The 15,822-nt window shown below is 45.6% G+C and overlaps 1 protein-coding gene across 3 annotated transcripts in view; it reads right to left on the bottom strand.

Annotated features, from left to right (window-relative positions):
- The window catches only part of NPY5R (neuropeptide Y receptor Y5), a 38,093-nt gene that overhangs the window by 17,386 nt on the left and 4,885 nt on the right, over window positions 1-15,822 (bottom strand). The window contains exon 1 of one of the 3 annotated variants that reach the window (XM_079991420.1): window positions 3,536-4,170. The exons of 1 other annotated variant lie outside the window; for it this stretch is intronic. The gene's annotated coding sequence lies outside the window, so the exon portion shown is untranslated. Of the gene's footprint in view, window positions 1-3,535; window positions 4,171-6,391; window positions 7,361-15,822 lie in introns of those variants that run through there. One more of the 3 variants, XR_013842584.1, reaches the window with a different exon arrangement.

Raw genomic sequence — 15,822 nt, 5'->3', positions numbered from 1 at the left:
GAAGAGCTGGGAGCAGGCAAACCAAACCAAAATCATTCTGGCCCAGCCATTGGAAGACCATCTTTAATAGATAGAGATTCAGCCGACTCCGTTTCCTCCATCCCAGCACACCCACCTAAAAAGTGGTCTGTATATCCAGGGTAGCATCTGGCCAGGGCCATGAAGCAGTAGATCCATAATGTTTGTGGTCAGATCTGTGGTTATGTACAAGATATTTGAATTAAGGGTGAATTTGGGGTTCCCCAATGCAAAAAGCATGAGGATCCATGAGGATCCGTGCTTCAAAACCATGTTTTTGGGCCATGGAGTGGCCAGGAAGCCGTGGATCCGTGATTTTTGTGGTGCAGGCTGTGCCCCTGGCTATGACGTGTGATCTGACGGTGAGTTTGGGTTGGCTCAATGCAACAAGCGTGAGGATCCATGAGGATCCGTGCTTCAGAACCACGTTTTTGGACCACGGTACGACCAGGAAGCCGTGGATCCGAGTTTTTTGTGGTGCAGGCTGTGCTCCTGGACATGATATGTGATTTGACAGTGAGTTTGGGGTGGCCCAATGCAAAAAACGTGAGGATCCATGAGGATCTGTGCTTCAAAACCACGTTTTTGGACCACGGTACGACCAGGAAGCAGTGTATCCGTAATTTTTGTGTTGTATGCTGTGCCCCTGGACATCATGTGTGATTTGATGGTGAGTTTGGGGTGGCCCAATGCACAAAGCATTAGGATCCATAAGGATCCGTGCTTCAAAACCATGTTTTGGGACCACGGTACGACCAGGAAGCCGTGGATCCGAGTTTTATGTGGTGCAGGCTGTGCCCCTGGACATGATGTGTGATTTGACAGTGAATTTGGGGTGGCCCAATGCAAAAAGCATGAGGATCCATGAGGATCTGTGCTTCAAAACCACATTTTTGGGCCATGGAGTGGCCAGGAAGCCATAGATCCGAGTTTTTTTTGTGCAGGCTGTGCCCCTGGACATGATGTGTGATTTGACAGTGAATTTGGGGTGGCCCAATGCAAAAAGCATTAGGATCCATGAGGATCCGACCTTCAAAACCACATTTTTGGGCCATGGCGTTGCCAGATAACCGTGGATCCATGATTTTTGAGGGGAAGGCTGTGCCCCTGGACATGATGTTTGATCTGATGGTGAGTTTAGGGTGGCCCAATGCAAAAAGCGTTAGGATCCAGGAGGATCCGTGCTTCAAAACCACGTTTGGGGGCCATGGTATGACCAGGAAGCCGTGGATCCGTGATTTTTGTGTTGCATGCTGTGCCCCTGGCCATGATGTTTGATCTGATGGTGACTTTGGGCTGATCTTGTGCAAAAATCATGAGGATCCATGCTTCGGAACCACGTTTTTGGGCCACGATATGACCAGGCAGGCGTGGATCCGTGATTTTTGTGGTGTAGGTTGTGCCCCTGGCTATGATATGTGATTTGACGGTGAGTTTGGGTTGGCCCGATGCAAAAAGCGTGAGGATTTATGAGCATCCGTACTTCAAAACTATGTTTTTGGGCCACGGTATGGCCAGGAAGCCGTGGATCCGTGATTTTTGTGGTGCAGGCTGTGCCCCTGGACATGATGTGTGATTTGACAGTGAATTTGGGGTGGCCCAATGCAAAAAGTGTGAGGATCCATGAGGATCCATGCTTCAAAACCACGTTTTTGGGCCACGGTATGGCCAGGAAGCCGTGGATCTGTGATTTTTGTGGTGGGTGCTGTGCCCCTGGCCATGATGTTTGATCTGATGGTGACTTTGGGCTAATCTAGTGCAAAAATCATGAGGATCCGTGTTTTTAACCATGTTTTTGCGCCCCTGTGGCCCCACGAAATAGTGGATGCATGATTTTTTTGATGCTGTCTACAGAGCAAGACATGGTCTACACTCTACAGTATCATGGTGGTTTTACTTAATTTGAATGAAAAAAATCATATGAATTCACGAGGATCCGTCTAGATCCGCCTTTTCCCTTTTTCCCTTCTCCAGCTAGGACTGGAAGACTGTTTTTCTGAACCCTGGATATCTGTTGCTAAGCAGTGGATGACACTGAGTTAGATTGCCCAATGGTCTGATTTGGTATAAGGTACAGTGGTACCTCAGGTTACATGCACTTCAGGTTACATACGCTTCAGGTTACAGACTCCACTAACCCAGAAATAGTGCTTCAGGGTAAGAACTTTGCTTTAGGATGAGAACAGATATCGTGCAGCGGCGGAGCGGCGACAGCAGGAGGCCCCATTAGCTAAAGTGGTGTTTCAGGTTAAGAACAGTTTCAGGTTAAGAACAGACCTCCGGAACGAATTAAGTACTTAACCCGATGTACCACTGTATTGTTCTCGGTTTCTATACATTAGCTATACATCCAAAAAACCAGCACATAAATACTTAACAATTTATTCTAACAACGCGGTGCTAAGCATATCTTCTCAGGAGTAGCTCCTAGTGGGTTCAGTGGGCTTTACAAATAATCTTTAATTGTGAATCTGCTCCGTTTAAGAGGAAGCCTGGCTGATATTCCCCAAAAGAGCAAGAGTTTGATTTAGCTTTAGATAAAATACGAAACGTGGGATAATTAGAAACCGATTGGCAGCCAAGTCAAGCACAAGGCAATTAGTGACGGTTTGGCGGAAAGTTTCCACCTTCTTCTTCTTTATATAAAAAAAGAAGATTTCCCACTTCTATTTCAAGCAAGGCTGAATAAAGTAGGAAACGCTCATTATCTGAAGGACGCCGCAAGAGAAGAAGTTCCTTAACCCCCTAATATCCAAAGTAAGGGCGTTTTCAGAGAAGGGTTCCCCCGTCTGGGTCGCGCGTTGGAGGGCGTCGCCAGGGGAAGGTGGAAGAAGCAGGGCCCGGAGATCCTCGCCCCTGCTTCCTCCCCAGGGCTGCCTTCTCCCCTTCATCCACCACCTAACCGCGCGGCACTGCAGACCGCGGAGGGAGAAGAGAAGGCAGGGATTCGTTCTGGCACGGAGTCGAGTTCCCTGGGTTCCTGGTGCGAAGAAAACGCTCTTTCTGGAGCTTCTGGGCGCACTCAAGCTCTCCAACCGATGGGCGCGCTGAGAAGTGTTTTGGGTTTAAGAGGAAAAATGGGGAAAGGCGGGTTGTTGACAAAGCGGTTATGAATCTAAAAGGCGCGTCGATGAAACCGCCGTAGGCGGCGACGCTGGGGGCCTTGAGCCAAAGCTACGGAGGATCGAGGCTGCGCGTCTTTCTTTGCTGGCCCTGCGCGCCTTCCTGGGGCACGGCAGCGGGGCCCTGTCTCGGCGTCTCCCCCGGACCCCGCTCCCAGCGCGGCCCTTTCCTGACCTCGCGCTCGCTCCGAAGGCTAAGCTCGGCTTCCAGAAACCTTCCGGCAGCAGCGCCCCCCGAGGACCGGCTCGCCCCTGGGGCTCCGCGTTGTGCCTGGTTTGGGTCTATCCAAAACGCCCCCCAAGCAGCCAGGAAGAAGCTCTCGCCGACCCACTAAAGCTGCCTTGCACTTGGGCATCTGCCTTTCGAAACGCTTAGCGGGGAGAGCAGCGCTTACCCGGGGTCTCGAGGTGCTCCGCGCCGGATGGGGAAGAGCCAGACTGCCTGTTCAGCGTCCGCTCGGTTCCAAGGAGATGTGCGCTGCTTCTGCTGCTGCGCACAGCGCGCTGCCTCGCCTGGTCCCCCGACCGCAGCGTCTCCCTCGGCTAACTTTCCGCCGGGTCGATCTCCCTTCCTCTCTCCGCGTCGATTTCCCAATTAAGATGCCGAAGGGGGGTGGGAGACACCAGCCGCCACTTGCCTGCCTGCGTTTTTTAGGGTTCGCTGCTGCAAAAGCTGCAGGAGGTGGAGACCGGCAGAATCCTCGGGCTGTAACTTCGGCAATGGTGGCATATTGGATAAGTTGGTCGTGCGCGGAATATCCTGCCTGGCGAGTTAGTCACACAGGAGATTTATCACGTTTGAAATAAGTCTTCCTCTTCTTTAAGATTTGTTTCTCATAATTCACACTTTGTGTTACTAGGAAAATATCGTTCAGCGGTGGAAGGAAGGGTTTTCCCTTCCCGTTCGGACTGCCATGCTGTTAAGCTGTGCGAGGTGAGCTGTGGTTGCTTTAGTAAAGAGAGAGATGCACTCTGCATATGCTGAACAATCCTCTCTCTCTATGTCATTATTTCCACTGTCCAGAGCGGAGTCCTGTGTTAAAATGAGGTTCCACAGCTGAGCTCTGTGTCAATTTAATCTCTGCATTTCCCTATTTTATTTCATGAAAAAGGCCACTCTTCCTACCATTTTATGGCAGGACTTTGGCTTTTCAGCCAAAATGTTTTCCCAAGCATCATTTCAAAATTCATCTGCTTCTTTCAGTGCTGTGGGGAGGGGCAAGGTAGTGGACCCTTTAATGAAACCTACAAGCCCATCACACCTGGACTTACTTCATTTTATCTAGGAACATAGGAAACTGTGTTACATCATTGAGCCATCTAGCTCCACACTGACTGGCAGTGGCTTTTCAAGGTTTCAGATATTCCAGCCCTGCCTTAGGACACAGGAACTAACCCTGGGCTCGTCTGCATGCAAAAGGATCATAGACAAGAGGGCCACACTTAAAATTAAGGGGCCAGCCCCCCTGGAGCTTGAGGATAAATTTCTTCCCCTGCCACCCCACGCCTGGTTATCTTCTTTTCTGACTTAATTTCATCACAGACATCACCAATCCACTCACACTTTCTCCATTAATTCTAGTGCAAAGGACAGAGCTGTAATTATATGTTCTTAGAGCCCCTCTTAGGCTTACCTGAAACAGCAAAATTCCACCTGGAACACATTTTTGCATAGGGAATAGTCTGTATGAAAAGGTTTTCTAGATTATTATTGTACAGTACATACCCTTCTGTGTATGTGCAACTGGAAACAATGGGCGATCATTTCCCAATGTGTATATATATATAGCAGCATGCACGAATATGAATCATGACACTAATAATCTATACCTAGGGTGGGGAATGCCTTGCTCTCCAGATGTTGCTGGACTTCACCTTCCATCAGCTCCAGCCAACATGGCCAATGGTCAAGGATGATGTGAATTGCAGCTTAGCAACATCTGAAGAGCTGCAGGTTCCCATCCTTCATCTACATCAATCTTTGCCAATGTGGTACCCTCCAGATTGGGGAAGGCTGAGCCATGCAATTATTTCATGCTAGTTCCTTTGCAGTAGAGCAGGCATAGGCAAACTCAGCCCTCCTGATGTTTTGAGACTACAATTCCCATCATTCCTGACCACTGTTAGCTAGCTAGGGATGATGGGAGTTGTAGTCCCAAAACATCTGGAGGGCCGAGTTTGCCTATGCCTGCAGTATTCCATGTTGTGTCTTCTTTAAAGCACCCCTTGCAATATAATTTATTTTCACCTCCAACCTTGACCAAGAAGGTGGGGGCTTCTATAATTGTGGGCAATTCTTTCCTTCATGCTAATTGTCCAATTATTTTGAAATGTTCATATAGGGTAGAAGAGAGACCAAACCCACTAATTGACTCTGGCCTTTTAACTTCAGATTTATGGATGGATGAAAGCAGTGGTGCAATAACAAAGGGAAATGCATACTTTGCCAGAGTTCACATAAGGAGTGGGCTTCAAGAGCTCTTGCATAAGAAGGCATTCAAATGAAATGCTATTTTTATTTAGTATGGTGTTTTGGTGTTTATTTTAAATGTTTAAAGCATTTAGAATGTATGTACAGTGGTACTTTGGTTGTCGAATGGCTTGGCTCCCAAACAAATCGGCTCCTGAATGCCGTAAACCCGGAAGTAAGTGTTCTGGTTTGCAAATGTTTTTTGGAAGCTGAATGTCCAACGTGGCTTCCGCTGCTTCCAATTGAGTGCAGGAAGCTCCTGCAGCCAATAGGAAGCCACGCCTTGGTTTTCAAATGGTTCCGGGAGTCGAATGGACTCCCGGAACGGATTAAATTTGAGAACCAAGGTACCACTGTATTCCCATTCTTATCTCATAGTGGTAGTCCTTTGGTAGCCAAAGTGGTAATCATCCCCACACAAGGAGGGATCCAGAGGCTTGTTGAAATACAAAAAGAGGGTGGGAGAGTTAGAAGAGAATTCTAGGCATCAACCCCCAAAACAGCCCAATGAGGAATGAGCATGCTCAGTGGCCTTAGAATGTAGGGTGAAGGAATGTGAGAAAGGGAATGAAATGGAGTATCCGGAACAGGAGCATTCTGCACTGAAACATTTTTCATAGATTCAGATGGCCAGAATCTCAGCAACACTGCAGTTTGCAGTGTGACAGACGCTCTGTAAGGAAAGCTGAAAAAAATAAAATAAGGTTTCAAAGGGTCAGAAGATTAAGGGACTGGCTCAAAAGGGGAAAAACTAAACTCTGTGTCCCAACTAAACTCCAAGTCCCACTTGTTTGTGTTTTACTACCCCTGTTGGAGGCAGTATGACTCTGAATACGAGTTGGGAATCACAGGTGGCGAGAGTGCTGTTACCCTCAGGTTTTGCTTCTGGGCTTCCCATGGGCACATCTGGTTGAACACTTTGGGAACAGGATGCTGGACCATATGGTCTTTGGCCTTGTGGTAAGAATTTACTTCTAAGCCACCTCTCAATAGTTCATGCCCAGGTGAGGGAATGACACTTTAAAGAAAAACACAGCCAAGAGAGAAATATGAGCTCAGCATCCACTAGGGACCCAGTTTGAGAGATAAGCTATTGCAACAGTTACTCAAACCAGGAGTTCAGAGAACCACCAGTTAGGAGAACTGTTTGAGACATGTTTTAACACAGCTTTTATAGGGTTTTTCGCTCATAGAATGTACGCATGAAAAGGTCACATGCCAGGGAGCTAAAACTGTCTTGCTTGGCTTCGTTAGCTCATTCCATCCATTATCTTGGGTGCCCCTTGGCATCTTAGGATTTAACATTTTACTCATTTATCGTCCTTTTTCTTGACATCCAGACCCTCAAAAAGTCCACAACATACAGTTTCTATAGTTTCCTATGCCTGGAAGGATTCAAGGTAATTTCACATTAGCATTCCATTCCTAAACTATGCAAACAGCACTTAGAAAGATATGAGGGTCAGGGCTGAGAAGTCCACACGGCATAGAAATTAGAACATTGATGCATAGGTTCCATTACAGAGTGTATATGCAGGGATTACAAAAGTACATACATTTTTATTCAATGCTAAATTCTATACATTCTATCAAATGCTAAATGGGTTAACTAATTTTATAAGGGCTTGATCCAGCAGGGCTCATGTTCTTGCATTTCTTCTGGCTGAAGTAAAGCCATGGCGATGACTATAGTCTTTATTCCCCCATCCCATCTATGCAAGTCATTAAAGAATCACACTTTCTTGAAGTTCTGCTGAAACAAAAGGTCACATCATTATTACAGGGGACGTCAAGGCAGGAGTGTGGAAAAAGCTTTATTGAAAGGGGATCTTTTAGGGAAGTGCAAAAATGCTTGGTTACACCCCTGTCAAGGGGCTGTTTTAGGGACTTCTGAATATTTCATGCTGAACTTAGCCTGAACTTTAGATTATACGTTCTGTGACAGCTCTGCCGTTTCTTTCTGCGAAGTTAGAAGTTGCTCAGTGGAACATTTGCGACTTTTATACCACAGCCAAAGGAACAGAAGCAGTGCTTGTTCTGAAGTGTGGGATGTGGCCACATCCGTACCTTACATTTAAAGCACTATAATAGCACATCAACAGCCGTGGCTTCTCTCCAAAGAATCCTGAGAAATGATCTATCATTCTCATGGTGGTTTATGAATTATTCTTCCCAAGAGCCTCTGGGGGTTGTAGATCTGTGAGGGGAATAGAGGGCTCCTTAAAATTCCCAGTGCTTGTAACAAACTATAGTTCTCTGGATTAATTGGGGGAAGCCATGACTTTTAAAGTGGTGTTGGTTGGTTGGTTGGTTGGTTGGTTGGTTGGTTGGCATACATCTGTTTTGGAAGACAATGGAAGAATGTGACTTTGAGGGTGAAGTCAAATTGTTAGAAGGTTGCAGCACCTGCTGTAGACACTGATACAGGAGAGACATGTTTTGTTGCAGCTGGGGCAGATGATGGTGTCCAGTTGTGCTGCTGCAAATGCAGCATGGCGTTTCTTCTCTCTGTGCTCCTACCAGCAGTCATTCCTCCTCCAGTCACTGCTATGGATTGTACTGCAGTCGCCAGCAAGGGATTCCCACATGGTGGGGTTGATGTTGCCAGCCTTCATGCCATGTTTGCAGACATCTTTTTAACACAGAGTTTGTCCGCCAACAGGCCTGGGGCCTGAAGCCAGCTCCCTCTAGAGCACATCCTTGGGGATCCTGCCATCTCCCATTCTGTGGACATGACCAAGGCAGCAGAGAAGTCACTGAGAGAGGAGTGCAAACATGTTGGGAATGTGAGCTTGGGAGAGCAGATCTTTGTTTCAGACACTAGCCTGCCATGTAATGCGGTATAAGTGTGCTTTAGATGTGTGATGTGGTGTGACTTCTGTTTAAAAGCACCGTCTCTTTGTCTGTTTAGGAAAGTGCTGGGTACATAAGATACCTTCTGAACATACTGTATGGGTCTCCCAACTTTTACAACACAGTGTTACGTAAGTTTACTCTGGAGTAAGTTCATCTGTGTTCAAGAGAACAATGGTTCCCATTCTTTCCCCAGACCACTTGCAAATTGCTTAGGGCCTCAGTGGACTACAGTACTTTAGGATCTCTCTGCCTATTGTAGCAATTATAATGTGCCGCGCTAAATACTGTATGGTTTTTTATTGTATTTTATTGCTTCAATTGTTTATTATACATTGTGTTTTATTATATTGCTTTTATTGCAATACAATGGAATACAATATCAGAAATAAAAGAAGCAATAAAATGCAATTATCAATTCCTGTATTGCAGGGGGCTGGACTAGATAACCCTTGGGTCCCTTCCAACTGTGAGTCTATGAATTAAAATCAATAGGAATATTTAATATGATGAATGTGTCATCTTGTGTCTTCAACCTGAAATCCACAGACATGCCACAGCCCACCCAGCTGATGCTTGTGGAATAGAGTTTGGGACCTGCTCAATAGAGCTTACCTGCACGTAAGTGTACAGAGTTTTGCACCCTGATGTCATAACTTTTTTTTTTAAGTCAATCTATTTGTTTTTATTGCTAGATTTTTGCCTGGTCTACCTGAAGGACAAGGGACACTTAATACTACTGAAACTTCTGCTCAAATCAGTAAGATAAAACTCTGTATTAAACTGTAGAATGCATTATCGTAAAACCAATGAATATTAGCTCATGTTTGCTAAACCCAAGACGTTTAATTTATCTGTCTCTTTATTTCTATTGTTTAAACGAGAGTGCAGATGAAGGCTTTTATGTAGCCAAAATGGTGGCATCCATGCTGAAAAGTGAATTCTCAGGAGACTTGGGGGAAGTACAAAAAAAGAAGCTTAGGGGGAAATAGTTAAAAGTAGCAAGTAGGGAGGATAACCCAATGAAGGCTGAGTGTGTTGAGTCGCTGTGAATGGTGGCTGACTGTTGGGGTGGGTGGGAAACAAAAAACCAGGCAAGAGATCACAGAAATGAAAGAAATCATAGAATTGTAGAGTTGGAAGGGACCCTTAGGATCATCTAGTTCAGTCGCCTGCAATGCAGGAATAATGCAGCTGTCCCATTTGGGGATCGAACCCACAACCTTGGCATTATCAGCATCACACTCTAACCAACTGAGCTATCCAGGATGGATTAGAGTGCCTTGGACGAGGGTATAGCTGGCTGGCTGGCTGGAACCCTGAACAAAAGCACTCCACACTGCAATGTTTGTTTCAGGTCACTTACTTTAAAAAAATTATTATTACCAAAGGAGGTCAGGGCGACATACACGAGTTTGTTTATCACCACAGCAGCCAAAGGGCAGTCTGTTAGGCTGACGGAGAATGCCTGTGTCAGCTTAAGTCACGCAGCGAGCAAGATGGCTGAACAGGGATTTCAAGACACGTTTTCCTAATCCATTAAATCACAACTGGGTGTTGAATCCTACCCGGCAGCCCAAATAAGAAAGTGTTGCAGCATTCCCAAAGTAATCTGAGTCTCATTTCTGTGGGGGAAAAGCTTCACAGCTTCCACCAAGAACAGCTCTCACCTTCTTGCTGCTTGAATACAGTGTTCAAAGGGCACAGTCATGATAGAAGAAATGTGTGTAGACTTGAAGGGACTTCTATGGATGAAAACAAACATTTTGTGCCCAGAAATTAATAGGGAAGCAGCTTGGATGATGGAATAGTGGTGTTGTGTGCTTCAAATCAAAGTTTATTAAACGGTCACAGACCAGATTAACTCGTACAGCTAGTCAGCAAAAGATAACACCAGAAGAACAAAGGACAATTTCAATACAGATTAGGTCATAACAACAATTTAAAATTAGACAGCATAAATAAAATTAAATATTTGCCTTCACCTGCATATTGACATTGGAAAGCTCTTGTTTCCTGCGCCTAATAGCAGCTACACAGAATTTGGCAACATTGATCGTAATTTCAGGGACCTTATCTTCTACCAAGGCTCTCATACATAGGAGTTCTGGTTTATTTTTAAGCTTTTGTAGAACTGGGGCAATAAAGGTCAGACGTAAGTCCTCGTAATAACTACAGTGCAGCAATACATGCAGACTTGTTTCCACTTCCGATGAGCCACATGGGCAAACACGTGACTCATATGGTTTGCCCTCATATCTGCCTAACAACAGGGCAGAGGGCAGAACGTTGAATCTGGCCAGGGTAAAGGAGTGTCTGTACTTAGGTATTTGTAAATCAGCCAGATAATTTGCGGGTGAGAACCCTCTCCCAAAGTCTCTAATTGTGGCATGTTTATCCATTTTGCCCATATGACATTGCAGCTCTATGTCCCTAATGCGTTGGAGCACTTGACTTCTGGCACTCTCATATCCTGCCGCTATTAAGATCTGCGGGGAGAATCCCAAGCTTCTTATCTTTTCAAACAGGGAAGCTTTCCAGGTAGAATGAAAGGTGTCTAAGAGTGTTAAGGGAGCCAAACCGGCCGGGGAAAAAATAAGTTTTAACCAGTAGTGTATCTTTAGAATCCACAGCCGTGCGTTAACAGGTGGTTGTCCAACTTCTAAGCGGACAGCTATATTAGATACACAAGGGGGGATCCCCAATAAACACCGATAGAATTTTGTTTGAAATGCCTCCATAGGCGCAAAATTTTTAAAACTGCAGACCTGGGATCCATAAGTGAGTTGTGGGAGTATTTTTGCAGCAAAAACCTGGGAGGCCGCCGGAACGTATTTTCCCCCTTTCCCATGAAAGAATCTTGTAAGGGCTTTACTGGCCCTTCCTGCGTTGGCAATGGCGTTTTTCATCTGTTGGTGCCACGAGACCCTTTCCTGAAAAGTTATTCCCAGGTATTTGAAAGTTGCTACCTGGTCAATAGGTTGACCATTAATTCTCCATTTGTGTTTCCTTCTTTTTTTTGAGAACACCATAATTTTAGATTTGCTGTAATTTATTGATAATTGTTCCGCTTGACAATAGTCAGCAAGTGATCTCAAAAGCTTCCTCAAGCCAACACAGGAAAAGGAGAGTAGGACTGCATCGTCCGCATACAGAAGCACCGGGAGGGGCACACCTGCCAATTTGGGAGGGTGGGCATTTTCTTTCGCCATATTTACTGCTAGAGAGTTGATGTAAAAATTAAATAGCGTTGGCGCGAGGACACATCCTTGTTTAACCCCATAGTGCGTTTGAATTTCTTTAGTTAGATGGCCTGACCGATCGCATCTTACCCTCACCCTGGTGTTTTCGTATAGACCACGGATAAGGCGTAATAAGCGTTTATCTATGTTTGTAGCGCCAAGCTTTTCCCAGAGTCTGTCCCTTGGTATTAGATCAAAAGCCGATTTAAAATCGACAAAAGCTGCATATAAAGACCCCCCTTTTCTAGAGTATTTGTCTGCCAGGTGTTGAAGGACAAGGGCCTGGTCTATAGTTGAACGCTTTGCTCTAAAACCAGCTTGAGCTTCTGATAGAATATGCTCTCTTTCCATCCACTCCACCAATTTATCACATAAATGAGCAGCGTACAGTTTGCTAATAACGCTTAATAGACTGATTGGTCTATAGTTAGCTGGCTCAGTTCTGTTTCCTTTCTTAAATATTGGAATGATGATGGCTAAACCCCAGTCCTCGGGGATAATAGCCGCTTGATTTATACTAGTGAACAAGGCGGCTAGCACAGGGGCCCACCATTCAACATTTGCCTTAAGAATTTCTGGTGGGATATTGTCAGCACCCGGGGCTTTCCCTGATTTAAGAGATTGAATAAGGCCAGTAATTTCTTCTGTGGTTACAGGGGGCCATTCCTCGCCAAATTCACTTGAAGCAGGAAGCAGAACTGGGGCCAGTTGATTTGATGAATATAATGAGTGGAAATAGGCCTCCCATGCTCCAGCGGGTATAGAGTATTCGATTTCAATCGGGGAGTCTCTCCAGCTTTTTGCAATTGTTTTCCAAAACGTGGCAGAATCTTTCTTTTGGGAGGCCTCCACTAGGCACTGCCATTCCTTCCTTTGTGCCTGGAGCTTTTTCTTGTTAATCAAAGCTTTATAACTGCGTTTTAACTCAAACCAGTCTAATGGTAGCGAAGGTAGGTTGGCTGATCTATAGTTCCTGTACTTATCCAGCAGGAGGCGTTTCATAGCCATGCATTCTTGGTCAAACCAAGGTTTGGATTTATTAGAGTGTAGAGATTGCCGTGGCGGTTTTTTGTTGCTCAGATAAGGTTGTAGGGACGAAATCAGTTCCTGGAACATGTCTAATCTAGCCTCAGGAGTTGGGGAATTAACGAGGTTCTCCTTTCTAGCAAGAAAAGTATCTGAGTGAAGTCTTTCCGATATTTCATCACTCAATTTGCTGGACCATTTAATACGTGAGTATCTTAGCTCCATGTTTTCGAAACATGGGGCTACAAGTTTATCAGAGCAAAATAAATCTTTTCTTATATCCAGTGTTAAACAGAGCGGTAGATGGTCGCTGTCAACCCTCTCCACCACTTTGTATTCCCGTGCTCTGCTCAAGAGGTTAGATGACACCAGGACGTAATCGATAGTGGAGGCTCCCATGTTGGATATAAATGTAAATTCCCCACTGGGTTCTCTGTCGACACGACCATTTAATACAGTCAGATCCAGATTGTTGGAAAAACGTAGAAGACATAGGCCTGCATAGTTGCAGCCCTTGTCTTTTGAGAGCCTAGGGGGAATAAAATGGGCTTCTTCAGAAATGGGAGGTACGTCATGGAAATGGGCATATAACGCCTCGTCTGATTGGCCAATTCTGGCATTTAAATCCCCAGCCAGCAGCACTGCCGCTGCAGGAGTTTGATTCATTAGCTCATCGACATATGATTCTAGCCTATGCCAGAATATGATTCTAGCCTATGCCAGACAGGCCTCCTCTTTCTCCACAGCTCACTCCCAGAGGTGGACTTTGGTAATATGGCGCCCAGAGTGAGGCCAAAATTTGGTGCCTCCACATGGACCTTCTCAATTATGGATCTTCTCAATTTTGCGTCACCTCGGCTTGGTGTATAGTTAGCACAGAGGCACACACAGAGCTGGGCTCTGCAGGTGAAACATTTTATAAATTCTTTGTGATAGCCAGGATGCAAAGGGTTCCATCACACTCTTTTGCAGTCTCCAGATGTCACTCCTGGAAGTCCTGTGCATCTCTCCGAAGTCCATGAGACATGCAATACTATGCCCACTTAACTTGGGAGTAAGCCCCATTGAACTCAGTGGGATTTCATAGAATCATAGAGTTGGAAGAGACCACAAGGGCCATCGAGTCCAACCCCCTGCCAAGCAGGAAACACCATCAGAGCACTCCTGACATATGGTTGTCAAGCCTCTGCTTAAAGACCTCCAAAGAAGGAGACTCCACCACACTCCTTGGCAGCAAATTCCACGGTCGAACAGCTCTTACTGTCAGGAAGTTATTCCTAATGTTTAGGTGGAATCTTCTTTCTTGTAGTTTGGATCCATTGCTCCGTGTCCGCTTCTCTGGAGCAGCAGAAAACAACCTTTCTCCCTCCTCTATGTGACATCCTTTTATATATTTGAACATGGCTATCATATCACCCCTTAACCTCCTCTTCTCCAGGCTAAACATGCCCAGCTCCCTTAGCCATTCCTCATAAGGCATCGTTTCCAGGCCTTTGACCATTTTGGTTGCCCTCCTCTGGACATGTTCCAGTTTGTCAGTGTCCTTCTTGAACTGTGGTGCCCAGAACTGGACACAGTACTCCAGGTGAGGTCTGACCAGAGCAGAATACAGGGGCACTATTACTTCCCTTGATCTAGATGCTATACTCCTATTGATGCAGCCCAGAATTGCATTGGCTTTTTTAGCTGCCGCGTCACACTGTTGGCTCATGTCAAGTTTGTGGTCAACCAAGACTCCTAGATCCTTTTCACATGTACTGCTCTCAAGCCAGGTGTCCCCCATCTTGTATTTGTGCCTCTCATTTTTTTTGCCCAAGTGCAATACTTGCATTTCTCCCTGTTAAAATTCATCTTGTTTGTTTTGGCCCAGTTCTCTAATCTGTCAAGGTCGTTTTGAAGTGTGATCCTGTCCTCTGGGGTGTTAGCCACCCCTCCCAGTTTGGTGTCATCTGCAAATTTGATCAGGATGCCCTTGAGTCCATCATCCAAGTCGTTGATTTGCTGCTGAGTAGATGTGGGTTAAACCACAGAGCCTAGGACTTACTGATCAGAAGGTCGGCGGTTCGAATCCCCGCGACGGGGTGAGCTCCCGTTGCTCGGTCCCAGCTCCTGCCAACCTAGCAGTTCGAAAGCACGTCGAAGTGCAAGTAGGTAAATAGGTACTGCTCCGGCGGGAAGGTAAATGGCATTTCCGTGCGCTGCTCTGGTTCGCCAGAAGCGGCTTAGTCATGCTGGCCACATGACCCGGAAGCTGTACGCAGGCTCCCTCGGCCAATAAAGCGAGATGATCGCTGCAACCCCAGAGTCAGTCATGACTGGACCTAATGGTCAGGGGTACCTTTACCTTTTTACCTTTAGATGTGTATAGGATTGCACTCTTAGACTTAACCAGGTCTAATCTCAAGTGAATCCTATTCTCGGGTGAGTAGAGGATTGCAGTGTTTGTCCCATCCTTTATGCAAATATTGGGAGTTTATATTTCACAACAGCAGCTACTGAGAGGTTTTTGGTTTTAAAGAAAAATATGAATGCAACTGGGTTAAGTTTTCAACTGTTTAATTTTTCAATAATCCCCCCCCCCTTAGGAGTTGGAGTAGGGAAAGCCCAAAACCATTAGTGTGCTTCACTCAATAAACCTTCAGATTACATTTTTCCACTGAAACGTACACGTCAATAGGCAGGAATCTGTTTGAGAAGGGCTGGGAGTTATAAAAGTATGAAGTTTTTAAATGCATGGTAGACATTAATTACAAGGCTAATTCAATGTTCCTTAATGCCTAGAAAAGAGCAATACATTCTTGATCCGTTTTGCCTTCCTAATTATAGATTGTTGGATGCTGATTTTATTACGAACTTGGCACTTTTGGGCAGGATTTCAAAGCCCAGCTTAATTAAAGCTGCAATTTTCTGCACACTAACTTGGGAGTAAGTCCCAAGGAACTAATTGAAACCTACTTTGGAGAAACATGCAGGGGATTCATCTGCACAGCAACCTAATGGTATCATTTGGTGAGTTTGGTGGGGTGGGGGAGGAACAGAGCACTCACGGGGCTGCCGTCCCATGAGATTCTGCCGCCCCAGGCAGCTGTTT

This window comes from Podarcis cretensis (genome assembly GCF_951804945.1).
Source record: "Podarcis cretensis genome assembly, chromosome: 9".
In the NCBI taxonomy this organism is placed as follows: Eukaryota; Metazoa; Chordata; class Lepidosauria; order Squamata; family Lacertidae; genus Podarcis; species Podarcis cretensis.
The sequence above is the reverse complement of the archived record's forward strand: the minus strand, read 5'-3'. Positions and strand labels throughout refer to the sequence as shown.